Source organism: Salvelinus fontinalis, chromosome 18 (assembly GCF_029448725.1).
Source record: "Salvelinus fontinalis isolate EN_2023a chromosome 18, ASM2944872v1, whole genome shotgun sequence".
In the NCBI taxonomy this organism is placed as follows: Eukaryota; Metazoa; Chordata; class Actinopteri; order Salmoniformes; family Salmonidae; genus Salvelinus; species Salvelinus fontinalis.
This window is the reverse complement of record NC_074682.1, coordinates 55,576,461-55,588,174: the sequence shown is the minus strand read 5'-3', so window position 1 is coordinate 55,588,174 and position 11,714 is coordinate 55,576,461. Positions and strand designations below refer to the sequence as shown.

The following is an 11,714-nucleotide window of genomic DNA, read 5'->3' as shown; positions in this document are numbered from 1 at the left end:
AAAATATATGTGCAAAATATATCAGATAATCAGGGCCAGTTCTAGTCACCTGGATTCACTGGTGACGACAAATCAAATCCAGTCAAATAACATTTCATTGTATTGACTTGCAGGCTTCTCACACAAAATTGGCATAGTTATCAAATAAGTAACACAGCAAATAAAAGCAATAAAATAAGTGACATTGTAAATAAAGTGCCTTCAGAAAGAATTCATACCTGTTGACTGATTCCACATTTTGTTGTGTTAATTCAAAATAAATTAAATATAGTTTTTTTCTCACCCATCTTTATTTAACTAGCCAAGTCAGTTCAGAACAAATTCTTATTTACAATGACAGTCTACCAGGGAACACTGGCGTAACTGCCTTGTTCAGGGGCAGAACGACAGATGTTTACCTTGTCAGCTCAGGGATTTGCTCCAGCAACCTTTTGGTTACTAGTCCAACACTCTAACCACTAGGCTACCTGCCACCCTAGACTACCTGCTGCCCCATCTACATGCAATGCACCATAATGACAAAGTGAAAGCATGTTTTTAGGCATTTTTGCAAATGTATAGAAAATGAAATGCATTAAAATGTATTTTACATAAGTACTTACACCCCTGAGTCAATAAATGTTAGAATCACATTGGCAGTGATTACAGATGTGAGTCTTTCCGGGTAAGTCTCTAAGAGCTCTGTCAAGTTGAAGTCTTGCCATAGATGTTCAAGCCGAAACGGTCCAAACTGTCAACTGGCCATTTAGAAACAATTCATTCAACTCCAGTGTACATGTGGCCTTGTGTTTTAGGTTCATGTCCTGTTGAAAGGTGGTTTCATTTCCCAGTGTCTGGTGGGTAACAGACTGAACCAGGTTTTCCTCTAGGATTTTTATTAGGTTGGGTGGCAGAAAAACTCCCCAGTCCTTAACGATTACAACCATAACATGATGCAGCCACCACTATGCTTGAGAATAGGTAGAGTGGTATTCAACAATGTTTTGTATTGGACTTTCCCCAAACAACAAACTTTTTTTCAGAACAGGTGTATATATACTGAGATCATGTGAAAGATATTGTGATACTTAGATTGCACACAGGTGGACTATTTAACTAATTGTGTGACTTCTGAAGGTAATTGGCTGCCCCAGATCTTATTTAGGGGCTTCATAGCAAAGGGGATGAAGAAATATGCACGCACCACTTTTCCATATTTTTTTTAACCTTTACTTCATACCCATCCCGGATCCGGGAGCATCCTCATCAAAAAAGCTGACTAGCATAGCCTAGCCTAACGGGACAGGGATATCATATAATATAATTTCATGAAATCACAAGTCCAGTACAGCAAATGAGAGATAAACATCTTGTGAATCCAGCCATGATTTCCGATTTTTTAAATGTTTTACAGCGAAAACACAATATGTATTTATATTAGCTAACCACAATAGCCAAACACACAACGGCATATTTTCACAATGTTTCCACCGCATAGGTAGCCTTCACAAAACCCACAAATAGAGATACAATTAATCTCTAACCTTGAACAACTTCATCAGATGACAGTCTTATAACATCATGTTATACAATACATTCATGTTTTGTTCGAAAATGTGCATATTTATAGCTACAAATCCTGGTTTTACATTGCAGCCACCATCACAAATAGCACCAAAGCAGCCAGAATAATTACAGAGAGCAACGTGAAATACATAAATACTCATCATAAAACATTTATGAAAAATACATGGTGTACAGCAAATGAAAGTTGTGAATCCAGCCAATATTTCCGATTTTTTTAAGTGTTTTACAGTGAAAACACAATATAGAATTACATTAGTTTTGTTCGAAAATGTGCATATTTAGTGCTGCAAATCGTGGTTATACATTGTGAATATGTAGCAACAATTCACCAAAACCTCCGGAGATATTTTGGACAGTCACCTAATCTAATCAAAGAACTCATCATAAACTTTACTAAAAAATACATGTTGTACAGCAAATGAAAGATACACTGGTTCTTAATGCAACCAATTTTTAAAAATAACTTTACTACAACATACAAAATGCATTATTGTGAGACAGCGCTCACATATTCTCCGCCCTGTTGGAGTCAACATATTCCACAGAAATATGAAATAACATCATAAATTGTGTCTTACTTTTGCTGAGCTTCCATCAGAATGTTGTGCAAGGAGTCCTTGGTCCAGAATAAATCGTTGTTTGGTTTTAGAATGTCCATTTCTTCTGTCGAATTAGCAACCTTGGCTAGCCATGTGGCGCGAACATGCCCATCAACTCTTGGCGCAAAGAACGGAAAATTCTAAAAGTCCCAATAAACGTTGAATGAACTGATACAACTCGGTTGAAAAATCCTCCTTTATGATGTTTTGTATGTATCAAATAAAATCAGAGCCGGAGCAATTCGCCGTGTATACCGAACGCTCTTCAGAAGACAATGTCGAGGTCCCCCGCGCGCCGTCGACAACAAACAAAATACCGGACCTGCCACTCCAAAAGCTCTTATTCGGCCTCAGTGTCACGTTCCTGACCTGTTTTCTGTTATTTTTGTATGTGTTTAGTTGGTCAGGGCGTGAGTTGGGGTGGGCATTCTATGTTTTGTGTTTCTATGTTTAGGTCATTGGTAATTAGCCTTATATGGTTCTCAATCAAGGACAGGTGTTTGACGTTTCCTCTGATTGAGAACCATATAAAGGTAGGCTGTTCACAATGTTTGTTTGTGGGTGGTTGTCTTCCGTGTTTGTGTCTGTGTACCACACGGGACTGTTTCGTTTGTGTAGTCTGTACCTGTTCATGCGTTCTTCGTGTATATGTAAGTTCTCTAGTTCAGGTCTGTCTATGTTCGTTTATTTGTTTTGTAGTTTGTTGAAGTATTTTCGTGTTTCGTCTTTACTTTAATAAATATCATTATGTCATATCACAACGCTGCGCTTTGGTCCAATCCCTACTCCTCTTCGGACGAAGAGGAGGAGAACGACCGTTACACTCAGATCAAGCTAGACACCCCATTCAACCTTCCACTGCCTGTTGACATCTAGTGGAAGGCGTATGAAGCGCATACATATCGATAAATAAAAGCCAGTTGAATAGGCAGGACCTGAAACAGAGCCTCGTTTTCAGATTTTTCACTTCCTGTATGGAAGTTTGCTGCCAAATGAGTTCTGTTTTACTCACAGTATAACGGCGTTCCTCTCTCTCTTCCTGAGAAGAGGAGGTGTAGTGATCGAGCCAAGGCGCAGCGGGTTGTGAATACATGATGATTTATTAAATAAACAAAACAGACAAAGACGAAAACGAACTCTACTTGATATAACTAACAAAATAACAAAACGATGTAGACAGACCTGAACAAACGAACTTACAAATACACGAAGCACGCTGACACAGGAACAGACTACATAAACGCACGAACAAACCGAAACATTCCCGTATGGTGTAACATCGACACAGACACAGGAGACAATCACCCACAAACAAGTGAGAACACCCTACCTAAATATGACTCTTAATTAGAGGAGAACGCAAAACACCTGCCTCTAATTAAGAGCCATACCAGGCAACCAAAACCAACATAGAAACAGATAACATAGACTGCCCACCCAAAACACATGCCCTGACCTAAACACATACAAAAACAACATAAAACAGGTCAGGACCGTTACACACAGATATAATTCAAACAGTTTTAGAACATTCTGAGTGTTTTCTATCCAATAGTAATAATAATATGCATATTGAATGATCTAGAACAGAGTACGAGGCCGTTTAATTTGGGCACGATTTTTTCCCAAAGTGAAAACAGCGCCCTCCTATTGACAAGAACAAGTTTTTTTTTTTTTTTTTTTTCACTTCACCAATTTGGACTATTTTGTGTATGTCCATTACATGAAATCCAAATAAAAATCAATTTAAATTACAGGTTGTAATGCAAACAAAATAGGAAAATCGCCAAGGGGGGTGAATACTTTTTGCAAGGCACTGCATGTCACCTTACTGCACATACTGGTGTATATACTTCCATATGATTATATGTTGTAACAGCACTAACCTTAATCAACTCACTATGCACATGGAAAAACAATGTCCATAGCCTACTCTGTCCCTGTAGGCTATTTAATATACACTGCTCAAAAAAATAAAGGGAACACTTAAACAACACAATGTAACTCCAAGTCAATCACACTTCTATGAAATCAAACTATCCACTTAGGAAGCAACACTGATTGACAATACATTTCACATGCTGTTGTGCAAATGGAATAGACAAAAGGTGGAAATTATAGGCAATTAGCAAGACACCCCCAAAAAAGGAGTGATTCTGCAGGTGGTGACCACAGACCACTTCTCAGTTCCTATGCTTCCTGGCTGATGTTTTGGTCACTTTTGAATGCTGGCGGTGCTCTCACTCTAGTGGTAGCATGAGACGGAGTCTACAACCCACACAAGTGGCTCAGGTAGTGCAGTTCATCCAGGATGGCACATCAATGCGAGCTGTGGCAAAAAGGTTTGCTGTGTCTGTCAGCGTAGTTTCCAGAGCATGGAGGCGCTACCAGGAGACAGGCCAGTACATCAGGAGACGTGGAGGGGGCCGTAGGAGGGCAACAACCCAGCAGCAGGACCGCTACCTCCGCCTTTGTGCAAGGAGGTGCACTGCCAGAGCCCTGCAAAATGACCTCCAGCAGGCCACTAAATATTCCTAAATATGTTCAGGAGTAAAAATGTGATTAACAAGTCAGATAATAAGTTGCATGGACTGTGTTCAATAATAGTGTTAAACATGATTTTTTAATGACCTCCTCATCTCTGTACCCCACACAATTAAAGGTCCCTCAGTCGAGCAGTGAATTTCAAACAGATTCAACCACAAAGATCAGAGAATATATCCAATGCCTCACAAAGAAGGGCACCTAAGCAGACATTGAATATCACTTTGAGCATTATGAAGTTATTAATTACATCCAGTCACTACACAGATACTGTACAGGCACCCTTCCTAACTCAGTTGCCGTTAACCTTTTCTCAATAGGGGGTGCTGTTTTCACTTTGTAAAAATTCGTTCCCAAATTAAACTGCCTCGTACTCAATTCTTGCTCGTACAATATGCATATTATTATTACTATTGGATAGAAAACACTCTCTAGTTTCTAAAACCGTTTGAAATATATCTGTGAGTAAAACAGAACTCAAGTTGGAGCAAACTTCCTGTCAGGAAGTGAGAAATCTGAAATCAGGCACTCTGTTCTAGGGTCAGTTTATTAATTTGCATGTATTCTATTGGTCGACATGCACTGCATAGGCCTTCCCCTAGATGTCAGCAAGCAGTGAGAATTGGAATGGAGTTGCTAGGCAGATCTGAGGCCATATAAAGGGTCTGGGTACGTGGGGTACACTCTTTTCAACATTCGCCATGACGCAAGACAGACCTCAGGATGGCGTTCTGGAAAGCTCTCGTTATAGGCCTTAGATATATCCGGCTCTGATTTTATTCGATATAGGTGTTAAAGACATCATAATGTTGTTATTTTAAACCGAGTTATCATTTTATATCAGTATATTGCGATTTTCTGAATGTTTTTAGTGCTGCGTTATAGTGAGTTGGGCACGTCTTCGCCACATGGCTAATGTTTACTGCTAATTCCAAGGTTGAAGGCGACAATCTAAAACCGAGCAACGATTCTTCTGGACAAAGGACAACTTGCCCAAGATTCTGATGGAAGCTCATCAAAAAGTAAGAACTATTTATGTTAATTCGTTGTTCTGTTGAAAAATGTCAAACTACTATTCCGCCATTAATTTCAGTGCGGTCTCGCTTTCACGCACGCTGTATGTCGTAGTAACGTTAATTTTCAAAATCTAACACAGCGGTTGCATTAAGAACTAATGTATCTTTCATTTGCTGTCCAACCTGTATTCTTTAGTCAAGTTTATGATTTGTTATTGATTAGATTAGGTGCCTCTTCCAAGATTTCTCCCGACATTTTGTTGGCAGCTTGGCTACTATTCTCATATTATAACCACGATTTGTGCCGCTAAATATGCACATTTTCGAACAAACTCTATATGTATTGTGTAATATGATGTTATAGGACTGTCATCTGAAGAAGTTTGAGAAGGTTAGTGAAAAAATGTATATCTTTTGCTGGTTTATTCGTTATCGCTATTGTTGGCTTGAATTAATGCTGTTGTGTGGTTGGCTATTGTAGTAAGCTAACATAATGCTATATTGTGTTTTCGCTGTAAAACACTTAAATCTGAAATATTGGCTGGATTCACAAGATCTTTGTCTTTAATTTGCTGTACGCTGTGTATTTTTCAGAAATGTGTTATGAGTATTTAGGTAATTCACGTTGGTCTCTGTAGTTGTTCTAGTTGCTTTGGTGAGAGTTGTGATGGTGGCTGCAATGTAAAACTATGATTTATACCTGAAATATGCACATTTCTAACAAAACATATGCTATACAATAAATATGTTATCAGACTGTCATCTGATGAAGTTCTTTCTTGGTTAGTGACTATTTATATCTTTATTTGGTCGAATTTGTGATAGCTACCTATGCAGGAAAAAAGTGGGGGAAAAAAAAGTTGTGTCTTTTGCTATCGTGGTTAGCTAATAGAAATACATATTGTGTCTTCCCTGTAAAACATTTGAAAAATCAGAAATGATGGCTGGATTCACAAGATATGTATCTTTCATCTGGTGTCTTGGACTTGTGATTTAATGATATTAAGATGCTAGTATTTACTTGTGGCGCTATGCTAGGCTATGCTAGTCAGCTTTTTTACTGATGAGGGTGCTCCCGGATCCGGGATGGTGACTCGTGAGAAGTTTTAAGGAAGGAAACCGCTCAGAGATTTCACCATGAGGCCAATGGTGTCTTTAAAACAGTTACAGAGTTAAATGAGAGGCAACAAAGAGACCAAAGATAACCCTGAAGGAGCTGCAAAGCGGAGATTGGAGTATCTGTCCATAGGACCACTTTAAGCCGTACACTCCAGAGAGCTGGGCTTTACGGAAGAGTGAAAGAAAAAAATAAGAAAAAAAGGCATGTGGGAGACTCACATATGGAAGAAGGTACTCTGGTCAGTAAAAAATATTTTGCATCTTCAAAGTGGTAGGCATGTTATGTAAATCAAAATACAACCCCCCCCCAAAAAATCTATTTTAATTCCAGGTTGTAAGGCAACAAAATAGGAAAAATGCCAGGGGGTTGAATACTTTCGCAAGCAACTGTCACTATTGCATTGGTCCTGAGACAAAACTGATTTTAGAATATACAAATTGTAAAGAATATGAAGAAATGGTAAGTGTGGGAGGGTGCAGAAGACAGCTACATACAGTTGAAGTCGGAAGTTTATATACACTTATGTTGGAGTCATTTAAACTCGTTTTTCAACCACTCCACAAATTTCTTGTTAACAAACTATAGTTTTGGCAAGTCGTTTAGGACATCTACCTTGTGCATGACACAGGTAATTTTTCCAACAATTGTTTACAGAGATTATTTCACTGTATCACAATTCCAGTGGGTCAGAAGTTTACATACACTAAGTTGATTGTGCCTTTAAACAGCTTGGAGAATTCCAGAAAATGATGTCATGTATTTAGAAGCTTCTGATAGGCAAATTGACATCATTTGAGTCAATTGAGGTGTACCTGTGGATTTATTTCAAGGCCTACCTTCAAACTCAGTGCCTCTTTGCTTGACATCATGGGAAAATCAAAAGAAAAATTGTAGACCTCCAAAAGTCTGGTAAATCCTTGGGAGCAATTTCCAAACGCCTGAAGGTACCACATTCATCTGTACAAACAATAGTACGCAAGTATAAACACCCTGGGACCACGCAGCCGTCATACCGCTCAGGAAGGAGATGCGTTCTGTCTCCTAGAGATTAACGTACTTGTGCGAAAAGTGCAAATCAATCCCAGAACAACAGCAAAGGACCTTGTGAAGATGCTGGAGGAAATAGGTACAAAAGTATCTATATCCACAGTAAAAAAGCCAGACTACGTTTACAACTGCATATGGGGACAAAAATCGTACTTTTTGGAGAAATGTCCTCTGGTCTGATGAAACAAAAATATAACTGTTTGGACATAATAACCATCATTATGTTTGGAGGAAAAATGGGGAGGCTTGCAAGCTGAAGAACACCATCCCAACCGTGCAGCACCATGTTGTGGGGTACTTTGCTGCAGGAGGAACTGGTGCACTTCACAAAATAGATGGCATCATGAAGATGGAAAATTATGTGGATATATTGAAGCAACATCAAGACATCAGTCAGGAAGTTAAAGCTTGGTCGCAAATGGCATACTTCCAAAGTAGTGTCAAAATGTCTAAAGGTCAACAAAGTCAAGATATTGGAGTGGCCATCACAAAGCCCTGACCTCAATCCTGTAGAGAATTTGTGGGCAAAACTGAAAAAGTGTGTGTGAGCAAGGAGGCCTACAAACCTGACTCAGTTACACAAGCTCTGTCAGGAGGAATGGGACAAATTTCACCTAACACGTGGGAAGCTTGTGGAAGGCTACCCGAAACGTTTAACCCAAGTTAAACAATTTAAAGGCAATGCTAAGGTTATTGTATGTAGTCTCAATCAACCACACACAACGCAGAGTTACAGCGGTGCAGTACAGCACCGGTTACACTACAGCACCGGTTACACTACAGCATCGGTTACACTACAGCACCGGTTACACTACAGCACCGGTTACACTACAGCACCGGTTACACTACAGCACCGGTTACACTATGTCCGAATACCCATACCTGTATCCTAAATAGTAAGCAATTTGGAGGTCACGTCAACAGCTGACCAATTAGATATGGGGATGTGCTACTGAAATCAACGTATAGCGGGAATTATACAACCTTGATGCTGATCTGTTAAAACAGCATTTCAGCCGGTGTCCATTCCACAAGTTAACACCGGCTTAATCTATGACGTTGAAATGCATATTTATTCTGTTTGTTACGAATCCCTTTGGCCCGACAGTCTAGGGGGGATGGTAATGGGACCCGTAACACAACTCATGCAAATTATAGTAGTGAAAACGTAACAGTGAGAACAAATAACAGACAACTTAATTACCGTCAAACACTAAATGTTTATTTATAAACACACGGTAAATGGGGGTGGGGAGCAGGAAAAGGGGCTGAGCGGGACCCAAGGAATGAAAGAATAATAATTCAAAAACACCCCTAAGCTAGACAAGCCTACTTCACCAACAGCTAACTAACCAACCACAAACACCCCTAAGCTAGACAAGCCTACTTCACAAACAGCTAACTAACCAACCACAAACACCCCTAAGCTAGACTAGCCTACTTCACCAACAGCTAACTAACCAACCACAAACACCCCTAAGCTAGACTAGCCTACTTCACCAACAGCTAACCAACCAACCAAACACCCCTAAGCTAGACTAGCCTACTTCACCAACAGCTAACTAACTAACCACAAACACCCCTAAGCTAGACTAGCCTACTTCACCAACAGCTAACTAACTAACCACAAACACCCCTAAGCTAGACTAGCCTACTTCACAAACAGCTAACTAACTAACCAAAAATACAGGGGGTGGTCCGCCCAGTTCTAACTAGTGTTTTTAACAATGTTTAACTACGGGTAGTGTAGCCCAAGGGCGACTTGTCTGGTTACCCCCTTTTCCCACCATCAAACAAACACTCAAACACCATAACCAAAACAATACTCACAGGTGGGGACAACGTGACATGTAGCTGCAAACCACACAAGCGATCTACAGACAGAAGGCATGTTACAAAGAGATTGAGCTGGGGAGACAACAACTGACAGGGGTTTTAAACCAAGGGAAAGGGACTGTGATTGGGTAAGGGAAAAGGAGCAGGTGTCTTCCGATTAGCGACTGATTGATGACTGATTGGGGAATGATTATTGTCACCTGTGAGTAGGGGAGAAGGAGAGAAAAGAAATACACACAGGATTCCTCACAGAACACTTGTATCCGTAACACTGTTCCATCTGACTCTGCAATCCACTGTCTCATCAGCCCAGCCAGGCAATTTATAAACTTAGACTTCGTCTCGGTCCTAACAACTCCCATATCCTTCAAAACACCGGATTCTCTGGCATTATCACTTAAACAACGCAATCACACGACACATTCTCAGTACACAAAATAAATAGAGTATGTGAATTTTTCAAAAATCGCGTACGGTATAAATGCCAGGATATTGTACTTATTTCAGCTCTTCATCGAGTAGAATTCGATGCATACTTTCCCACAATGCATTGAAAGAGGTGGGCTGCGAGTGATACAGTAGGCCCTAGTTCTCTTCACGAAGCCAAACAACAAAATGAGGCTACTTACTTGGAAGATGCCTAATAGCAAAGCTTCAATGTAGGTGTTCAAAATGTAGGCTACTGTAAGTCGTTTTTGTTCTCCTTATAATGATCATGAGTAGTGCATCATCTTTGAAAACTGACTTATTTTTTAATATTTTTTTTTATCCGAAGAGGATTTCTGTTTTCTCATTGAAAATTGTTTATCACTGTCTTGACCTTCATGGGAGCTTTTAAACAAAATACTAAACCCTTTTTTTTTTTTTTCCTGAATGTGTCGGCACTGAGGACTCGATGTGGCAGCGTTATTGATGTCAGGCCTTTTGATTTGAACATGTGAATTGTTTTAGTTTTGTAGGCTAGGCTACCTATTTAATTTTTTATTTATGGATCAAGCCTTAACAGTCAATCTCGTTCCCAATGATCAGTGGTTTAGTTTATGTTGTTTCTGTCCAGTGGTTCTGAATTTGCCAGACACCTGACTGTCAAAATTTTTTGTCTGTGCAATAACCTTTTGATTTGAACATTTGAATGGTTGTGGTGTGTGTACTAGGCTATTTGATGTTATGTGTATATGTTAAAGCACTTTGGATTCACTACTAAAGATGTTGAAATGGACCCAAATGATCTGTTTCTGTCTTCAGACCTTTTAAATAGGATAGCCGGGCTATGGTACAAGTCATATATTATAGTCTGCCTATAACCAGCCTGAACAGGCCTATAACTCCATTCCTACAACTTAAAATGAGCAAAATTACCAGGCTGGTTAATGCAACGCACGTCTGTTGAATTTGGCTGTGGCATACTGCTTACTGCATACTAAACGGTACGTGCTAAATAGTATGAGACGATGAGTACATCCTATGCAGTTTAAGTATGTAGGACTGCTAGTATGGGTATTCGGACACGGCAACAGATCAACATTTTTCTTCAAGTGTGTGAGGTGGTTTAGGGGTATTTCTTTTTAGAAAGGACATTTTTGCATTGCCCTCAAATATATAGAATATTATATCCGTGGCCCCGTGTGGCTCAGTTGGTAGAGCATGGCGCTTGCAACGCCAGGGTTGTGGGTTCGATTCCCACGGGGGCCAGTACAAAAAAAGTATGAATGTATGTACTTGTAAGTCGCTCTGGATAAGAGCGTCTGCTAAATGACTTAAATGTAAATGTAAAAAAATCAATGGCATAAATGTAGGCTATTGTTGAGCATTATCAATATATCAATCTACTTAACCTGTAAATGATTAGGCGTATCATTTTTTTGTGTTTCATCCTCAATGATTGTAAATACATTATGTCCACGTGTGATTGTATTGTGTTTTTAAAATTGGCAAATGAATCCAATCAAATGAAAAATCACTACAAATGTATTTATAGAAACAGCA

The 11,714-nt window shown here is 39.5% G+C and overlaps 1 non-coding gene across 1 annotated transcript; it reads left to right on the top strand.

Annotated features, from left to right (window-relative positions):
* Nucleotides 1–11,345: 11,345 nt before the first annotated feature.
* trnaa-ugc (transfer RNA alanine (anticodon UGC)) lies at nucleotides 11,346–11,420 on the top strand. Its single transcript has one exon. It is a non-coding gene; the product is annotated as a tRNA-Ala (tRNA).
* Nucleotides 11,421–11,714: the final 294 nt, after the last annotated feature.